The sequence below is a fragment of the Hyperolius riggenbachi genome, chromosome 4, assembly GCF_040937935.1.
Source record: "Hyperolius riggenbachi isolate aHypRig1 chromosome 4, aHypRig1.pri, whole genome shotgun sequence".
NCBI lineage: Eukaryota > Metazoa > Chordata > Amphibia > Anura > Hyperoliidae > Hyperolius > Hyperolius riggenbachi.
Window position 1 is genome coordinate 460,196,639 of NC_090649.1, and position 21,393 is coordinate 460,218,031.

Sequence of the window (21,393 nt, forward strand, 5' to 3'; positions counted from 1 at the left end):
GAGCGCATCGTGGGAGGCGCTGAGGGACGACCGAAGAAGACGTCAGAGAGGTAAGCTTGACCCCCCCGCCCAGCCCGCACAGCATTACTGGGAGATATCCGGATAGCAAAAATCCGGATATCTCCCGAAGCCGAATTTGAGCATCCCTGGGTACAAGTGCCTGAGAGGCATCCTTCAGTATGGTGGTAAAGCATGAGGGAGGAGGAGGCAGCCGTGGCGCCCATGGCACAAGCCATGCCTGCACCACTCTAGATACGACTCTGAACAGAAATGAGCACATGTGAATATAAATGGAGAATAAAAGCAATGTGCTAGATGGAATATCTGTTTCATGAGCAAGATGTGCTGTAAGTGCAGTACAGCTTGCGTCCTCTTCTCTTTGGATTCAGCTAGTGGGCGGGTCAATGAGGTGTGACCACATGATACACAAAGTAGGCAAAGGCAACGGATGCCAGATCACATTTGTCAGAATGCTTAAATTACAGTACAAAACAAGTGTCTGCATGAGGAGGAGTGGCTCTGTAGCCTACAGGAAGTTGGTGTAAGACCTCTCTACTAACAGGAAACTAGTCAGGCTGTAAAGGTCTTAAGCCTATAAAGAAAAGTTTACAGCTGCAGCAAGTAAGATGCCAATAATCCCTGCATGCATACAATCTGCATTCAATTCACCTAATTATTTCTTTCTCATTGGCCATTTCTAGTGTCCAGTAGGAAATTCTTGGGATTGTTTGGTGTGGGAAGTGAGACAAAGCTGCATCTGGGGAATGCATCTGAGCCTACAGAGCGTGTGCCGACAAGGCGTCTGTGTCTGGGGAATGCATCTGAGCATACAGAGCATGTGCAGACAAGGCAGCTGCATCTGGGGAATGTGTGAGCCTACAGAGCGTGTGCAGACAAGGCAGCTGCATCTGGGGAATGCGTCTGAGCCTACAGAGCGTGTGCAGACAAGGCAGCTGCGTCTGAGGAATGCATCTGAGCAGACAAGGAGGCTGCGTCTGGGGACTGTGTCTGAGCCTACAGAGCATGTGCAGATCAGGCGTCTGCGTCTGGGGAATGCGTCTGAGCCTACAGAGCATGTGCAGACCAGGCGACTGCGTCTGGGGAATGCGTCTGAGCCCACAGAGCATGTGCAGACAAGGCGGCTGCATCTGGGGAATGTGTCTGAGCCTACAGAGCATGTGCAGACAAGGCGGCTGCATCTGGGGAATGCGTCTGAGCCTACAGAGCATGTGCAGACCAGGCGGCTGCATCTGGGGAATGCGTCTGAGCCTGCAGAGTGTTTGCAGACAAGGCGACTGCGTCTGGGGAATGCGTCTGAGCCTAGACAGCGTGTGCAGAAGGGGCGGCTGCATCTGGAGAATGCGTCTGAGCCTAGATAGCGTGTGCAGACAAGGCGGCTGCATCTGGAGAATGTGTCTGAGCCTACAGAGCGTGTGCAGACAAGGCGGCTGCGTCTGGGGAATGCATCTGAGCCTACAGAGTGTGTGCAGACAAGGCGGCTGTGTCTGGGGAATGCGTCTGAGCCTAGATAGCGTGTGCAGACAAGGCGGCTGCATCTGGAGAATGTGTCTGAGCCTACAGAGCATGTGCAGACCAGGCGGCTGCATCTGGGGAATGCGTCTGAGCCTACAGAGCATGTGCAGACAAGGCGACTGCGTCTGGGGAATGCGTCTGAGCCTAGAGAGCGTGTGCAGAAGGGGCGGCTGCATCTGGAGAATGCGTCTGAGCCTAGATAGCGTGTGCAGACAAGGCGGCTGCATCTGGAGAATGTGTCTGAGCCTACAGAGCGTGTGCAGACAAGGCGGCTGCGTCTGGGGAATGCATCTGAGCCTACAGAGTGTGTGCAGACAAGGCGGCTGTGTCTGGGGAATGCGTCTGAGCCTAGAGAGCGTATGCAGACAAGGCGGCTGCGTCTGGAAAATGTGTCTGAGCCTGCAGAGTGTGTGCAGACAAGGTGGCTGTGTCTGGGGAATGCATCTGAGCCTACAGAGTGTGTGCAGACAAGGCGGCTGTGTCTGGGGAATGCGTCTGAGCCTACAGAGTGTGTGCAGACAAGGCGGCTGAGTCTGAGCCTAGAGAGCGTGTGCAGACAAGGCTGAGAACACACAGGTCTGGGCATTTGGAGATACATAATGAGAATGGACCCAGAGATCCTTTACAGGGCCCATTGGTATGGAGGCAGTGCTGGATTCCAAGAACACAGCTGTTTCTACCATTAAAACTTGAACATTTCCTATTGGGCTCTGTGGGCATTCCAAGATCCAGTTCACGCCTTCATAAAACTACGTAGGCAATATGTACAATTTACAAAGTTGTTAGAGTTGCGTTCAGTGCTTCGCCACGTGGCATGAAACCCAGTGGTGCCATTGTGAATATGTAAATAACGGATTTGATATTATTTCTTTGCCTTATGTTTTGTGCTATCTAGCTTTCTTTTCTTTTATTTGTTTCAGGTTTACATTATTACATTGGAGGAATAGCTTATATATTTGTATACATACATCTATATATTGAGAAGTGCCTTACCGACTTGCTTATTTTTTTCTCCAGTTATTGTTTTTAATTAATATTTATTTCATTTTTTTTTATTGCACAGGACACTAAACTAACTGCATGGCAAAGAAATGTGTTTTATTATTGCTTTAGTTGTTGTGAGTTTACAGCATGGCTCATTTATATATATATATATATATATATATATATATATATATATATATATATATATATATATATATATGTGTGTACAGAAGAGTTAGGCTGATCTCTGCTCCTCGGGGGTGGGGCTAGGGAGGGTACCATGTGTTAATTTGCTGTGACTGTTACTTGGTACATGCTTCCGTGTGACCGCATTGTACATGCCCTGAGAGGGAACACCTCCTTGGGGCCTCCATCCCAGTCTTTTCTTAAATAAAAAAAAAATCAGCATGATTATTTTTTGTTGTCCTCTTATTTTTAATAATTTCTGCATTCTTATTCTGGATCTTTGGCTAGAGTCCGCTGGCTCTTCCAATTTGTACACATGTGAAAAAAGTCACAGGCTTGCCAAATGTCTTTCATTTCAACAGTCACTAGTACCTGATTTTGATCTTGTCTCTCCAATAATTACCACTATGTTTTCCCACCTATATATTGCTTCCTATATTGGGGGCACAGCACCTATAGCCTGGCTACCTACCTACCTATACTGATGTTTGTTTGTGTTTTGTCACACCGGGGTAATAACGTGGAAAAATTAACGGGTCCTGTCTGATGATTCCAAAATGGAGGGGGCATCCTCACAAGTTTGCTTCAGGCAGCAAGTCTAGAACCGGCCTGTAACGATCGTGGAATCGTCTCCGTGGTCAGCGCACCAGACGTGCGCTGACACGGCGGATTTCCTCCACAAGCGTATAATTTTGCAGGAACCCAGCAGTAGGTGCAATGCACCTGCAGAGGGAAATTCCTGACGGCAGGTGGAGCTGTGGAGTGCAGAGGAACAGCTCCTCTGCTCTACCACACACACCAGACAGGAATTGTACGAAGGGAAGAACTGTAATCGCAAGAGAAGCGATTGAGAGTGAGCACAGAGACAGATTGTGTGTGTGTGCATAAAACTAGTCGCCAACCCGCAACTGTGCACACACCACAGCAGATACGAAGCAGGAACGCAATCGCAAGAGGTGCGATCGCCAAGCGTGACACAAGGCTACAGCAAGGCGGAGCACGAGAGTAGCAAAGGCACAGCAAATCATACAATGAGGAAATATGGAAAATAACAAACGCTAGCTAACCGCGAACACCGCACTCATTCGCAGCAGTGCACGCGGTTACGCGCGGTCTCCACGTGATGAGCACAATAGAGACAAGCACGCCTAACTAACCATCGACAGACAAACATGAAACAGAGGACGCGAACGCTTGCTTAACGGTTACCTCACCGAGCCTCCAGCAAGTGTCCCTAGCAGACAAGACAGACACACGAAAACAGGGACAAGCGAGAGATAGGATCCACAGCACTAGCGAGAAGCGAGTGCGATCCAGGTACAGAGTAGCAGAACAGTAGGATCCACAGCACTAGCGAAAAGTGGCTAGCGCGATCCCAGAAGACAGAACAGAAGGATCCCCAGCGCTAGCGAAAAGTGGCTAGCGCGATCCCAGGTGACAGAACAGAAGGATCCCCAGCGCTAGCGAAAAGTGGCTAGCGCGATCCAGAGAGGCAGAACAGAAGAGATAGCTGGTAGCAACCGCTGCACCAGCTATGCTCCAAGAACAGAGATCAGAACGACTTCCTATCGACCACCGCTGGGACAGGACAATCGCAACAGACAAACAAAACAGATAAACAATCCTAACTGCACTAGGGAAATCTGCCTAGCACAGTTTCCAGGAATTACTCTAAGCTGATCTTCAAACCAAGAGCATGGCTGACACTCACTAGGAGTGTGTACTACAAATCCTGAAGGAATGACCAGCAAAGGACTGTGGGTAATCCCAACCTTTATACTGCCAGTCAACACAGGAGGCAGGTAGGGGATTTGCATAACGAATGTATGCAAATTCCTCAGCAGCAAGCTGCAGAACTGACAAAATGTCTCTCTTAAAGAGACCTGCAGAATGCAGACGTGAACAGTGATCAAAACGCTGCCTGTCTGCACAGGCAGCTGAGCAGATTCTCACACGGCCCTAGTTTTATTGTCTCGATTTCCAAAATATAATAATTTTATTCAGCTTCCATTAAAACAGATTATTATTAACAAAAATGTTGCTAGAAAAGAAATACATAAAATAGGAGAAAATCTACACTGTACAATCTGATGTACATACACCAGTGTAAGCTGTCAAGACCACATCCTGTGAAACTCATCTTGAGGTGCCCATAATTAAATGTGGGAGTGGCATTGATCTTTTATATATTTCTGAGCAGATATATACTAACATACAAGGTACAGACATCATTACTATTGATTTATAAAGTGCCAACATATTCTTTGGCGCTGTAAGTAAGAAACAAACATGGAGTACATAATAATACAGACAATGGTGTACACAAAATATAAACTGTTTTTGGAATCTAACATTCTCCATTTACAGTGGCTTGCAAAAGTATTCGGCCCCCTTGAAGTTTTCCACATTTTGTCACATTACTGCCACAAACATGAATCAATTTTATTGGAATTCCACGTGAAAGACCAATACAAAGTGGTGTACACATGAGAAGTGGAACGAAAATCATACATGATTCCAAACATTTTTTACAAATAAATAACTGCAAAGTGGGGTGTGCGTAATTATTCAGCCCCCTTTGGTCTGAGTGCAGTCAGTTGCCCATAGACATTGCCTGATGAGTGCTAATGACTAAATAGAGTGCACCTGTGTGTAATCTAATGTCAGTACAAATACAGCTGCTCTGTGGCGGCCTCAGAGGTTGTCTAAGAGAATATCGGGAGCAACAACACCATGAAGTCCAAAGAACACACAAGACAGGTCAGGGATAAAGTTATTGAGAAATTTAAAGCAGGCTTAGGCTACAAAACGATTTCCAAAGCCTTGAACATCCCATGGAGCACTGTTCAAGCGATCATTCAGAAATGGAAGGGAGTATGGCACAACTGTAAATCTACCAAGACAAGGCCATCCACCTAAACTCACAGGTCGAACAAGGAGAGTGCTGATCAGAAATGCAGTCAAGAGGCCCATGGTGACTCTGGGCGAGCTGCAGAGATCTACAGCTCAGGTGGGGGAATCTGTCCATAGGACAACTATTAGTCGTGCACTGCACAAAGTTGGCTCTTATGGAAGAGTGGCAAGAAGAAAGGCATTGTTAACAGAAAAGCATAAGAAGTCCCGTTTGCAGTTTGCCACAAGCCATGTGGGGGACACAGCAACCATGTGGAAGAAGGTGCTCTGGTCGGATGAGACCAAACTTGAACTTTTTGGCCAAAATGAAAATGCTATGTGTGGCAGAAAACTAACACTGCACATCACTCAGAACACACCATCCCCACTGTCAAATATCGTGGTGGCAGCATCATGCTCGGGGGGTGCATCTCTTCAGCAGGGACAGGGAAGCTGGTCAAAGTTGATGGGAATATGGATGGAGCCAAATACAGGGCAATCTTGGAAGAAAACCTCATGGAGTCTGCAAAAGACGAGACTGGGGCGGAGGTTCACCTTCCAGCAGGACAACGACCCCAAACATAAAGCCAGGGCAACAATGGAATGGTTTAAAACAAAACATATCCATGTGTTAGAATGGCCCAGTCAAAGTCCAGATCTAAATCCAATCGAGAATCTGTGGCAAGATCTGAAAACTGCTGTTCACAAACGCTGTCAATCTAATCTGACTGAGCTGGAGCAGTTTTGCAATGAAGAATGGGCAAGGCTTTCAGTCTCTAGATGTGCAAAGCTGGTAGAGACATACCCTAAAAGACTGGCAGCTGTAATTGCAGCAAAAGGTGGTTCTACAAAGTATTGACTCGGGGCTGAATAATTACGCACACCCCACTTTGCAGTTATTGATTTGTAAAAAATGTTTGGAATAATGTATGATTTTCGTTCCACTTCTCACGTGTACACCACTTTGTATTGGTCTTTCACGTGGAATTCCAATAAAATTGATTCATGTTTGTGGCAGTAATGTGACAAAATGTGGAAAACTTCAAGGGGGTATAATACTTTTGCAAGCCACTGTATGTTAATTTGGTCCATCTGTTTTGAATGCAAGATGTGTACCCTGACTCTGTCTATAATTAGGCTCTGCACACCTATGCTGGTAGTCATTCAGATGCAGCATGTTTTGGGAAGCGCTGCCACCTCTCCCTGCTCTCGAGGTTATGTAGGAAGGCAGAGTTCCCCAACCCTGTCCTCAAGGCCCACCAACAGTACATGTTTTTCAGAAAACCACCAACATGCAGAGCTGATTAACTACCTCTGTGGATTTCCACAAAACATGCACTGTTGGTGGGTCTTGAGGACAGGGTTGGGGAACACTAAGTAAGGAGTACAACTTGGCCAGAGATTGAATGAGGAATGGTCTAATGCTAGGTACACACCATACAATTTTCTGGCTGATTTACCTGCCAGAGCGATTATTTCCAACATGTCCGATCTGAATTTTAACCGATTTTCCGATCCTTTTTTTTTAAATTCTTTTTTTGATCGATTTTTGTCCAGTTCTATAAAAATCGATCAAAAAACAATTTTAAAAAATGATTAAAAACAAAAAAAATCTATCGAAATTCAGATCGGACATGTTGGAAATAATCGATCTGGCAGGTAAATCTGCCAGAAAATTGTATGGTCTGTACCTAGGTGCTAGGTACCTAGGAAAGATGCTGCACACCATGCAATTTCCTGGGTCAAAACAATCCTTTCCGAACAGTCTGATCTGATTCCTGATCAATATTGTACAAAACTGATAGGGAAAAATCTGAAAAAATGATTGGAAAACATTGGACCTGTTGGAAATTATCGATTCAACCCCTCAGAGTTTGAACTGGATCCTCTGATTAATTGGCAGCCAATATAGGAAAAACGCAAACCGCTCTGAAAAACGGCACTTCAGAGCGGTTTTGCAGGCGTTTTTGTTACAGAAGCTGTTCAGTAACAGCTTTACTGTAACAATATATGAAATCTACTATACTGAAATCCGCTGCAGCAATCCGCAAAACGCTAGCAAAACGCCATAGAAAAATAAGAAAAAGCGTTTCAAAATCTGCTAGCATTTTGCGGATCTGCTAGCGGTTTTTGGTGTGCACCGGGCCGAAGAGCTTGACAGAGAGGGTCAGCAGAGGAAGAGCGAGAAGAAAGATGAATGAGACGAGTAGTCGAGTTCAGTACAGATTGGAGTGGAGCCAGTCTGTTAGTTGGTAGTCCACAAAGTAATATGTTACAATAGTCCAGACGAGATATTATAAGAGCATCTACCATTTTATTAGTGTCCTGAGTGAGAAAAGGTCGGATGGGAGATATGCTTTGGAGTTGGAGATGACACGAGCTGGACTGGTCACAGTGTGAATACGTTGGCACATACACTGTAGTTTGTACTCAAAAATGGACATAAATGACTAAACAAATTTTAGATTTCTGACAAACTTGCAGTAGCTCCTGACTCGTGTTTTACATCTCTCGGTCACTTTCTCAGAATCACAGCAACCGTGGGCAAGTTTAGGGGGGATTACAGCTGCCCAGAATCCCCCCTCAGACCAGGGCCGGTGCAGTGTCTGGGGACAGGTACAAGTTAAGACACCAGAATGTGTAAAGCATCCTACAGCTCACAGCACCGCGCTGCTGCTGGCACTGTGCAGCCCTGACCCCTTTTTTCCTGGCTACAGTTGACTTTGGATGTAGCAGCAGCAGCGTGTGTACAGAACATAGAGCAGCTCTGGAGAACTTGACAGAGCACAGAGCCAGGTATGAGTACAGTTCTGTGCCCCTGCTGTGTGCTGGTAAAGAAGGAAGTCGGGACCTTGCAGAAGGCATCACTTCCCCCTTAATTACAGATGTCTGTCCTCATTATTATCTGTATTCACTTATTATGCTGCAGAGGCCAGTGGATACAGATAACAATTCTTACAATCAGCCGGCTTCTGTAGTGATACGAGAAGATGCACTGAGGGAGGTCTGAACCGATAAGCCTACATATTATTATAATTATTATGTATTAAATAGGACTGACATCTTCCACAGTGCATTACAAAGTACATAGTAGTCATGTCACTGACTGTCCTCAGGGAAGCTCACAAGCTAATCACTACCGTAGTCATACTCTAATGTCCACCCATATTATTATATTGTGCGTGGCTAAGAGAGACCTTTCTGGAAAATCCTGGGTAGGCCCCTGGCAACAATTGTTTGGTCAAGTGACGGTCCAATGGATGACAAACTTCCCATGCTATATACTGCATGTACAGAAAGGGATCAAACCATTAAGGTGTACTTGAGGTGGCCCAAATAAAAAAGTTAGATACTTACCTAGGTTGAGGGAAGCCCTCCCCCACTCACACACACTTAAAAATACTTGTAAACTCAACCAAGTAGTTATGCAAATTTGTAGGCAACTTTTTATGGAAATGTGTCAAATGAAGCAGAGGTGGGCTTTAACTGATCCAATTTCAAGCTGCATATATTTGCTTAATTCCGTGTTTATCTCAAAGGTACTGTACAGTGCTTGCATCTCTTTGACCAATTTGTTTGATAAGTTGAGCTATGGCTCCATCTAGTGGGCAACATTTGTAATGACAATTTAGTTTTTTTTACTGTATTTCCACCTTTAGACCTGTTATGCCTCTATTGTATTGTATTATGCCATGTTAGCAAACCTGTTTTCACACATATTTTCCGGTGCACAGCATGTGCATTCATATGAGTTAAACTGTTTACAACTACAGCCAATTGTTATGTCTGAAACGTGAAAATGTTTAGATGTCGACGAAGACGACCTCACAGATTGGTCTTGGCTGACAGTTGTTGCAGACCACATAGCAAATAATCAGTGGGCCATACCAAAAAGGGCCAACATATCGTATACATTCAAAAGTGCCGCTAGCTAATTTGGGTGCAGGGCTTAGCGAAAGAAAATTTGGGTTTAACCACAAGTTTTTTCCCCTTCAAAAGCTCTTCCCATTTATTCGGTAATAACTTTATCACTAATTATCACACTGAAATGATCTATACATTATTTTTTGTGGGAAAAACTAGGCTTTCTTTGGGCAGTACTTTATGCTAAGAATTATATTATTTTATATGTATTTGACAGGGAAGAAGAAGAAAAAAATGAAAAAAAATCACCATTTCTCAGCTTTCAGCCATTGTAGTTTAAAAATAAAATAAGCTATTGTAGATAAAACAGACACATTTTATTTGCCCATTTGTCCCGGTTATTACAATGTTTAAATTGTGTCCCTAGTACAAAGTATGGCGATAATATTTTATTTTGGGTTAGGGGTGAAGTTTCAAAAAAAATGAAAATGTATTTAATTTTTCTATGGTAAGTGAATAATGGTGTATTTGGAAGTAGTTTTACTTTTTGGCCACAAGATGGTGCTATATGTACTCAGTTTTCTAAAAATAGAAAACAGAACCAAATATTTACATGTGTTTATAGGTGTTTGTAAACAAGGACATAGAAAAGTGTGGCAGAAGTTGCTAAGTGGTTAAAGGGGGCAGGTAATAGAATATTGGTAAACTTACCAATATTCTACCCCTTAATTGATATAGTGAAATATGGTTATATTTGCCGATATCACTATGACCTAACCTTTCCCTACTCTCACACACAACACCTCTGGTGGTGCCCAACCTTAGCTCCATTCCCCTCCAGTGGGAAACTGATCTTAACCCCCCCCCCCCCCCCCCCCCCATGGTGGGCAAATAACTATAACCTCACCCCACCCAAGAGTGCACCTGACCTTAACCGTTTCCAAACTTAACCACCGAGCTAACTTGTGCGACCACTAAAAAGCAGGTGCCAGGGCTGCCCGCTATGCGTCCTGCGGCTACTAATACTAATTAGTAGCCACAGTTTTCATAGCAAGTGCTATTTTTAGCTGTTCCGAAAGAAATCCAAAATCTGAAGAAACAAGTCTCCTGTGTGGACTCCTGCAGCCGCTCTTGTGGTGACCGGCATTGTATTGGACACTTGTGTCCACATTGTATGTGGCTCAACCCGAGCTGAACTCTTGCTCATGTCAGATATGTTCAGAGGGTACTTGTGCGGTAACTGTAGGGGAGAGGAGGACTATCCAGAGGTTTCCCTCTACCTAGGTAAGTATCTGTTTTTTTGCTTTCTATTTTGACTCCGGTACACTTTAAATATCAGGCATGTTATAGCCACCCTTGGAATTGCCACTTTGGTGGTCTAGCAAGCTCTCCAGTGAGTTTAGCGCGGTTTGGTGGGTAAAGTACTTCAGCATTTGTGGAGTGCTTCCCAACTGCATTTTAGACTATTTGACGGGGCATGAAATTGAAAGATGTTTACTCCTCCTTGGAAGGAAAGCAATGACAAACATGGACAGTGTAATAAAAAGCAGAGATGTCACCTTACATACTGTATTTTTGGACCATAAGACGCACCTAGGTTTTGAGGAGAAAAAACAGTGGGAAAAATATGTACTAAACCTGGTGCATCCATGGTGAAGGGGCATCTTGTGGATTATGCCCCCTTTGTACCTCATGCCCTGTTGTGTCTCCCTGTGTCCTCCCCATTCCTCTTTGTGTCTCCCTGTGTCCTCCGTCTGTCCCCCTGTGTCCTCCTCTGCATGGGTACAGTAAGGGGAGTCTTCGAAATTATGGTGGGCTGGAGTTTCTTATTGACAGGTGTTCACAAGTCAAGAACTCCCTGCATTTGGTCTACAAGACGCAGTGACTTTTTTTCCCCGGTGAGTCTTATAGTCCAAAAAATACTGTAGCTATTTGGATTGAAAAAAGAAATACCTCTATCGAGTTCACCCAGAAAATAACCTTGGTTAACAATGGTTCATTTAGTCAAAGCCATGGATCTTCCAGTAGTAATGTATGGTTGAGAGTGTTGCACCATAAGGAAGATTGAGTGCTGAAGAGTCAACGCCTTTAAATTGTGGTGCTGGAGAAGACTTGTGAGAGTCGCTTGGATTGCAAGAAGATCCAGTCAGTCAGTCCTTGAAGAAATTAACCTTGACTGTTTATTGGAAGGAGCAATGCTGAAGATTAAATACTTTGGACTCATTGTAGAAGACTCTGATGCCGGGAAAGATCAAGGGCAAAACGAGGAGGGGACAGCAGAGAATGAGAGGGCTAGATAGTATCATGGAAGCAACAAACATGAGCTTGGACAAGCTATAAGAGGCAGTAGAGGATAGTGGGGCCTGGCATGCTGCGGTCCACGGGGTCGCTAAGAAGTGGACAGTGGACAGTACTACTGAATAGCACCTAAACAACAACATGAGGGAGGTAAGGAGGAAGTGCTGCGGAATTGTACTATTTAACTTTTCATTGTCACTTTTGTCTGGCTCAGTGTTTCTCTACATTATAATACTATCACGCTGATACGTGATGAGGTAACGTACAAATGTATACACAAACAGTAGTACGTAAAGCGTAGTCAGGATCAGGCCGTAGTCGTACACAAAGTCAGAGGTATCGAGGTACAGAGTAGCAAGGCAATATTGTAGTCAATAAACAGGCAGGGTCATGCACATAAGTCAGATGTCAGTCATATTGTAAGGATCAGGCAATAACGAAGTCAGGGACAGGCCGAGTCAAACACGTGTATCAGATGGCAGTGGTACAGATGGACAAGACAAGAGCGAGGTCAAGAGGCAGGCAAAAAGTCGGTACACAGATAAATATACAATAAGATGTTACTTCAATAAATTATGATAATATATAATATAACTACAAAATACAAGACTGACTAACTAGAGTACATATATATTGTGCATCTACACAATATATAAATGTAGCTCTCGAAACTCACTGACAAGGCCAAGAACTGATTAGAATCAAGGCTGATGAGTGACTGAGAGCTCTGGCCCTAAATACACAATTACATATCCCAACAACCACACCCAAAATAGATAGCACCTCCTGCATGGTGATGTAATCTAATGACATCACCGCTGACGTTGCTCATACAGACCTCCTTAACCTATAAGACCCTCCAGGTCTCGCACTGTGCATGCATGCACTTGGATCCACCGCCGCAGGGAGCCAGGGACACCGCCAGAGGATACCAGCGTGGAAGCTTCGCCAGCAGAGACGCCGCGGGACCAGCCGCTGGAAGGTAAGATTGTCACAAATACACTGCACCGCTTTTTGAAATACATTATTTACCAAGTCCCCCCTTTGTGGATAACTTGGGTATTCCTTAACACATCATATTTTTTTAGAAATACTTCATAAATGTGTAGGAATTCTTTCCTAACAATCATTTATGATTTTTATTATTAAAAATAGACTTTTGATTAATGTTCATGTGTTGAGAACCTAAAGTTTAGCTTATACAACTAAATTTACAAATCATACAGCAAGACGTTCCAGGGAGGGATTATTACAGAGTTTTTTAGTGTCTACTGTAACTTAAAGAATGTAAAATAATGAAAATAATGTAATAAAAAGGTGCTTCATTTTTACAAGAATTATGTATAAATGATTTAGTCAGTGTTTGCCCAATGTAAAATCTTTCCTCTCCCTGATTTATATTCTGACACTTATCATATGGTGACATTTTTACAGCTTGTGAAAAATAAAGAAAAAAATGGATGCTGGGCACCCGGCAGTTTTACATTTTTACAGCTGTCAGGTGATGTCAGTGACAGTAGATGCTGCTTGCTTTTTTGGCAGCTGTAAACAGTAAGACAGCTGTTATTTCCCGCAATGCAATGAGGTTCACAGACAGGAAACTGCCAGTTTCCTGTGGGAGGGATTTCACCACAATATCAGCCATACAGAGCCCCCCTGATGATCTGTTTGAGAAAAGGAAAAGATTTCTCATGTAAAAGGGGGTATCAGCTACTGATTGGGATGAAGTTCAATTGTTGGTCACGGTTTCTCTTTAAAGTTATGAGAGAGCCTCATAGCCTTAAAGTTATGAGAGACTCTCTTATGAGAGAGTATTTTGTGAAATGTAGGCGGCATGGGCATAGCAATCACCCCTGCGATCCCTGCAAACACAGGGGGGCCCCGAAGCTTTGGAGGCCCCTACTCCTCCCTCTCTCCAACCGCAAGTGCAGCCAATTAGCAAAAAATCCTTCCCTTTCGCTCACAAAAACCGCCCCCATCACCTCCTCCTGCCATGCAGAGTATGGAATAGAGGGAGCGTGTGTAATTTTTTCCTGCTTCTAGACGCTGCTTCACAGCAGAACACTCTCTGCTGTCATTCACTGGCTGCTGGTAAAGTGACCCGCATGGGGTTCAGGGACCAAGGGGGCCCCATGCTATCATTTATGCAGGGGGCCCCGATTACGTCTAGTTACGCCTCTGTTAGGTGGAAAGCAGCCTAGTGAGAACAGGCACTAGCACTGATTCCATCGCCATCCGTTTCGAGCGGCCAATCCAGAAAAGTTGTACGGGAGTCGGGACCCAAACTTGAGCTCTGCTCATGGGAACGGACTGAACAGATTTGTTCTGATGTGAACAGATCCTATTGCTTTGCACAGGATTTTTTTGTGTTCATTCTACTAAACAAAATGTTTTTATTGCCAGTGTGAACCCTGCCTTAGAAGAAGGGTAAGCAGTGGTTGCCCCCCCCCCCTTTCACACTCCGTAGGTAATAGGTATGCCTTCTGTAAGATGGTACCTGTACATTCCTGTAGAAATGTATACAGAGGACAGATTATGGAGAGCCATATAGGAGAGGGTTGGGAGTTTTGAGCTGTAATCTTTAGGCTAATTGGCAACCAGTGGAGGGACGGCATCAGTGGTAAAAACATGAATTGCAAATTTCTCGGAAGAGCGCATTTTTATCTGTGAAGCTGAATGTTCTCCCGAATACCCAGAATGCCAGGCGGCAGCCGCTCAGAACTTCTGAAGCTCCTTTCAGAACAGCCTTATTCTCCTGACAGCTTTGATTCAATAAAGTAAATCCGAAACCACGGACCGACCTGATGAGATGCTTTGAGGGCCTTCAGCAGACTTTTATGTCCTCCTGCAGATCAGCGGCGGAATGAAACGCTTCCCCTGATCGTCCGCCGCCTCATCGGGTATAAACAGACTGCGCAGACACCTCATTATACCTGATGTAATGCGCTTCTCTGTCACCTGAGACCAGCGACCGCTCACCGGCCTCTGCTGTAGCCCCGCCCCCTACACACTCCTAGGAGTTCTGGTTCACCATAAGCTTGCAGGATAATCTGTAACTCTAGGCAGGGTTGCCAGTTGCCACCTCATCCCTTTAAATACGGACACATGAATTATACATGCCTTGCAGCTAGTTAGATGCAGTTTAGGCACTGATTATGTGTGAGTAGCCCCAGAACCTGTACAAGTTAGATATGCCGGTATTTAAAGGAATGAGGTGGCAACCCTGGTTTCAAATCCCACCCCATAGAGCCACATTAATCCATGCCATGCACTGATGAGGTCCAACCAGTCTGAAACAGTCTGGATTACTGTGGTTCTGTACAACTAACAAGCTGACACATTGCATTTCAGCAGTTCTGGAGGTGTGTTTAGCTATCATGGACAACAATGAGATGATTTGCATATTCAGCAGTGATGCATTGTGGGATGCCCAGAGTTCACTCCAACCTGAATAATCGCAAATACCTTCTGTTTAAGGCTCCATTCACACCTAGGTGGGAATTGCGCGATTCCCGCTAACCGCAAACAGATAGCGTTTTTTTTTTAACCGCTAGTCCTATTGTAGCTTATGGCAGTGTTCTCACTGCCACGGCCACGGGCGTTTTGCGATTTATTATTATTATTTTTTATTTATATAGCGCCAACATCTTCCGTAGCGCTGTACAAAGTACAAACAAATAATGGGAAACAAATATACATAAGAAATACGAGACACTGTACAGTCATGACATTGAATAGAATAAATACAGATACATACCTAGTTGATGTGTAGTTGGTACATGTACATATGTTAAAATTATAGCAGTATGAGAAACACTAGGAGGAGGTCCCTGCCCTTGCGTGATTACAATCTAGCTCTACAATTATCGCTAATCGCAAAGCCGTTACCTGCAGCGGTTTGCCGGCAATTCTGGAGCGATCACGATTAGCATGTGTAGAGCCACTAATCGAGATCGCTCCCAAAACACTACTTTGTCCAGTGATTTTTCCATGTTTATTGTGGAAAAATCACACTGGCGGTAATCGCCAGTGTTATGTGATTCCTAATGTGAACAAGCCCTTAAGAAGGCAAACTTCTGTTTTGCTTACTATTTTAGTAAAGAGGTTTTTTGGCTTATTTCAGCCCCTTACACACTCCTAGGAGTTCTGGTTCAACATGATCTTGGTCTTGTTGGGTAATCTGTAACTCCAAAAATAAATACATACTGTATGTGTGGCCACTAGATGTCAGCATTAGCCAACTTTCCATTGCTTCACAGGCTGGAGATGGTCAATGCAATGCTTATAATTTTGTCCTGCATGCAATGTAATAGATTTTTATGTAGCTTGGCAGTATGGATGGTCAATGAGATAAATATACAGGTAATTTACTCACGTGCTGCATATAAATAGGTATATGTTCCTCCCCCGGAGCAGGAGACTGAAGCAGAGTCCATGGGGGGTGGTAGCAGACTAAGCAGAGCAGGATTATCCACCAGGCAACCTAGGCAGCCTAGTGCAGTGATGGCTAACCTTGGCACTCCAGCTGTGGTGGAACTACAAGTCCCATGAGGCATTGCAATACTCTGACAGCTTTAAGCATAATTTGGGTAGGCAAAGGCATGATGGGATGTGTAGTTTTGTCACAGCTGGAGTGCTATGATCAGCCATCACTGGCCTAGTGGGTGTCAAGGGGCCCACCTGTCACCTTCTTTGACCTCTCTTCTCTTCAGCTTACCAACAGGACCACAAGGGGTCCCCAGATCTACTATCTTGCCTAGGACACCATTACATCTTAACCATTTCAGCCCGCTGGGATTTTTCACCTTATGCATCAGAGCGATTTTCACCTCCCATTCATTCGCCAATAACTTTATCACTACTTATCACAATTTATTGATCTATATCCGCCACTAATTAAGGCATTCTTTGGGTGGTACATTTTGCTAAGAATTATTTTTTTATAAATGCATGTTAACAGGATTATAAGAAAAAAATGGAAAAAATTCATTATTTCTTAGTTTTCGTCCATAATAGCTTAAAAAATAATCCACGCTACCATACTTAAAACCTATGTATTTTATTTGCCCGTTTGTCTCGGTTATGACACCATTTAAATTTTGTCCCTATCACAATGTATGGTGCCAATATTTTATTTGGAAATAAAGGTGCATTTTTTCCGTTTTGCGTCCTTCACTATTTACAAGCTTATGATTTAAAAAATGTTCGTAGTATACCCCCTTCAAATGCATATTGGTGTGGGAAATAAACGGTTAATTTTGAATGTTATTATATGTGTAAATTATAATGTAAAAATATGTAGATGTAGTTTTTTTTCTCTTTGTGCTTCTCGCTAAGCGGAAGCACAAGGGGGACGCGGACATTTTTATTTGCAGAAAGACTGAAGCCTCTTGTAAGAGCGCTTCGTTTTTTCTGCTGTGGACACGGATCGGTGATCGGGAACCATGTTGCCGTTCACTGATCCCAGGGCTACCGGGGGACAGCAAGGGGCGGGGGGGGCACGCACGCAGAGCAGCCGCCTGGACGTGAGCATCACGTCCGGGCGGCTGAAATGGTTAAAAGGAACCCGAAGTGAGAGGTATATGGAGGCCGCCATATTTATTTCCTTTGAGACAATACCAGTTGCCTGGCAGTCCTGCTGATCCTCTGCCTCTAAAGCCTCATACTCTCCGCAACGACCCAGGAAGATGGATCCAGTCTCCCTCATGACGAGCTTCAAGCGATTCATATTACTGTCAGCGGGTATGCGCGACGTCACAATGTTACACGATAGGTGTAAACGGGAAGTCACGCAATTGCGGTACTTTTGCACAGAGTCGCTGGGGATCTCAAAAATCTGATCCGCCGGGACAGTCGTTTATTACTGCGCAGCGCTAAGTGATGTACGTTCGCATGATCGTGTGCTTGTACCCACGTCACCTTTCGTCCTTCAATCAAGAACGCTGATCGTCGGGAAAATCATTGGTAAAATCGCGATATGTGTACACAGCTTAATATTCTTAACGTGTACCTGAGAGGAGTAAAAAAAAAAGAAAGCTTTATACATATAGTACCTGGAGCTGTATAATGGAATAAACAAGGGAAAAATGCGTTGGGAAAAAAAATGACAGAAACAGCCGATCTGCTGCATGCTTGTTCAGGGTCTATGGCTAAATATATTAGAGGCAGAGGATCAGCAGGATAGCCAGGCAACTGGTATTGCTTAAAAGGAAATAAATATGGCAGCCTCCATATACCACTGATTTCAGTTGTCCTTCAAGGGTTACCACCATTCAATGCACATATAGAGGTGTTCGTTACCAGCATAGCACCAATGAAAAGCAAATAAGATGGATTAAGCAGGGCCCTTAGTGGGCCCCTCTGGTCCAGAGGCCCCGGTGCGGTCGCAACCTCTGCATCCCCTATTGCTACACCACTGTTGCCAGTAAAGTAAAGATTGAAGTAAAGGTGTTTACTTGTCAAAGACTAGCGGAAGTTAGCTTCCAAAAACATACTCTCTCTTTGTCCATAGAGACCTATGTGGTCACATGACTGGAGAGCGCACTGATTGGTCTCCAGTCACTCTGGTTATAGAGGCTGTGAGCGCATAGACACTGGCGTTGGTAGGATAACGTCCTTCCAGCTCGGAGAATACAGTCTACTCACATTATTACAGCTCAGAGAATATATATTCAGGAATATACTCAGGAACAGGTTAAATGAACATTAATATTTCCCTCTTCATCTCCTCCTGTTGCCGGCAGCTCCGTACATCATTATATCACCTATGTTCTGCTGGTGGCTGATCCCCCCTGTGGGGTTGGTGCGGACCCCGATCATTAGTAAGCAGCATGGTTTATTAATGACGCCAGCGTTTGATCTCGCACCGGGCTGGATTCTGTGGTCGGGCGTGCGAGGCGCGGTCCCACGTAGCGTCCTGCTGGGAGTACACACGACTGGAATCTCATATTTTTGTTGTTTTCTTGCCTTTAAAGGCCATCAGTGGGAGTCTGCGGCACGGCTGACATTATTATTAGGCGGAAAAATGATTCATTTGCTCCTTGTATTCAAAACACCATCTTTTCTTCCGCCTTACTATCCGCTGGACGCGACTCCTGAGCACGGAGCGCTGCTTGGAAGGATCGCAAGCACTCTGTGTCAAATAAACGATTTACAAATGAAGCAGGCTGGTTCAAACTGTTTAAAGGAACATTACCCTAAAAAAAAAGTAAAATAGCTTAAAGGGATACTTAAAGAGGAACTCCAGTGAAAATAATGTAATAAAAAAGTGTTTCATTTTTACAATAACTATTAGTCAGGGTTTTCCTATTGTAAAATCTTTCCTCTCCCTGATTTACATTCTGACATTTACCACGTGGTGACATTTTTACTGCTGGCAGGTGATGTCGGGTGGAAGGAGATGCTGCTTTCTTTTTTGGCAGTTGGACCCAGATGTTATTTCCCCCAATGCAATGAGGTTCACAGACAGGAAACTGTTAGGACCATGTTCCTGACATCACACTGTGGGAGGGGTTTCACCACACTATCAGCCACACAGTGCCCCCTGATGATCCGTTTGTGGAAAGGAACAGATTGCAGCCATCTAGAATTTGGATTAGTTTATCCTTGCTCATACTTGCAACACAGCCATAGCAGTTAGGCACCTAGTTTTTTTTTCACTTACCTGAGGAAGCAGGCAAACACCCACAAAACTTGTTGTCAATTTTATGTGCTAAAATTAAACACCTTTTTTCAATACACTGGTCCAAATTCTTCAAGAGAGTTAAGATTACCTCTGTCTGTAAAATCAACAGCTTCATTACTCGCCTATCTTTATGCATTGGGCACCTACACCCAGAGGTGTCACTAAGGTTGGTGGCACTAGGTGCGGAAACTTGTGGCGTCACCCCCCTCTTGCCCCATAAACCTCCAACCTCACCAGGTAGTGACATTGCTTGTAATATAAAGATGATCACCATATGGCCCTGGTGGCCTCTTAACCCTGTTTTTCAGCTCAACATGGAGCAGCCCAAAAGGAGAAGAGCAGGAGGGAGAAGTACATCCAGCACTAGCCTGGTCTGTATTTACATAGCCTACTCCACTCTCCCCTAGTCTGGAGCTTGGTGTCACCCCGTCTGCTGGAGACACCTGGTGCGATCCGCACCCACCGCACCCCCGTAGTGACGTCACTGCCTCAAACCATTTTAAGTGTCTTGTCATACCACTTTAGAGGTTATAGTTTACTTTTTAGTTTGTCCTAAAGGACATTCAGAGTGTGACCGACCAGGCCCTGTTACAGACCTGGAAAACTGATGCTTTGATGATGGCTGCAAGGATTTGCAACCCATCTTTGTAAGTATATACATCCTTAGCATTTTGCTTTTCCAAAACGCAAACAATGCTGCACCTTTGAGCTCCTGTTCTCTTTTTTCTTTTAGATGAGCCTGGGGTTGTTACAACCACAGGAACCATAGACATAAGCCAGTGTTCTGCAAACCTGGCTCTCCAGCTGTTAAGGAACTACAAGTCCCACAATGCATTGTGGGAGTCTGACAGCCACAGTCATGATACATAAAGGCAAATGCATTGAGGGACTTGTAGTTCCTTAACAGCTGGAGAGCCAAGTTTGCAGATCACTGACATAAGCTACAAACAGGACGTATCGGTATGTCCTGCCAATCAGCAGTGGGTGTGCCTGGTCCAGACGCTCGTTCATAGCGGGACTTACACTTGGGAGATTGGTGAACGGGAACAATACAGCTGCCCGTATCATGCACATCACATCACAAGATTTTATACGAAACAATAAAGAAATTGCATGGGATGTGCCAGCTCCTGCATTTATAGGTCTTACTAGCTGACTGCCCGGCGTTGCCCGGGTATGTATTTGGCTGGTGTTGGCTCCACCCATTTTTTTTTTAGCCTTAACACACAATTACTCAATGACCAAGTTTATGAGCTTTGGGGTCCTTGCAGGGGCGTACCTAGAAATCCCCGGGCCCCCCTGCAAAAGAAAAAAAATCCATCCCCCCCCCTCCAGGGTCCGCTCAGGGAGTTTTGGGGGGCAGGAGGGGTCGCAGCATAAGAGGAGAATGTGGCAGATCGGTGGGGAGGGGGGAAATCCCCCCCTCCCTCACCTCGGACTCTCAGCGCTCCCCTCCTGCAATCATTGGTGGCAGCGGGCAGCAGCGGCGGCGGCAGGCTGAATACATTACCTCCTTCTCGCCGGAGCTCTTCCGTTCTCTAAGAGGAAGTTGCATGAAGCTCTTAGAGAACGGAAGAGCTCCGGCAAGAAGGTGGTAATGTATTCAGCCTTCCGCTGCTGCTGCCCGCTGACACCAATGATTGCAGGAGGGGAGCGCTGAGTGGAGAGCCCGAGGTGAGGGAGGGGGGAATTTCCCCCCTCCCCACCGATCTGCCACACTCTCCTCTTATGCTGCGACCCCTCCAGCCCCCCAAAAGTCCCTGAGCGGGCCCTAGGCGGCAAGGGTCGCATTCTCTATTGTTACGCCAGTAGGTCCTTGGCATAAATAAGTTGCCTTTTACCATTGAATTTAAACAAATCTGATTGGCTGTATTTGGCCCGCTCCCTTCAGAATTTAAACCCCAGTCTCCCAGTGACTGACTGTACCAGATTTGAGGCCTCTGCCATTAAGG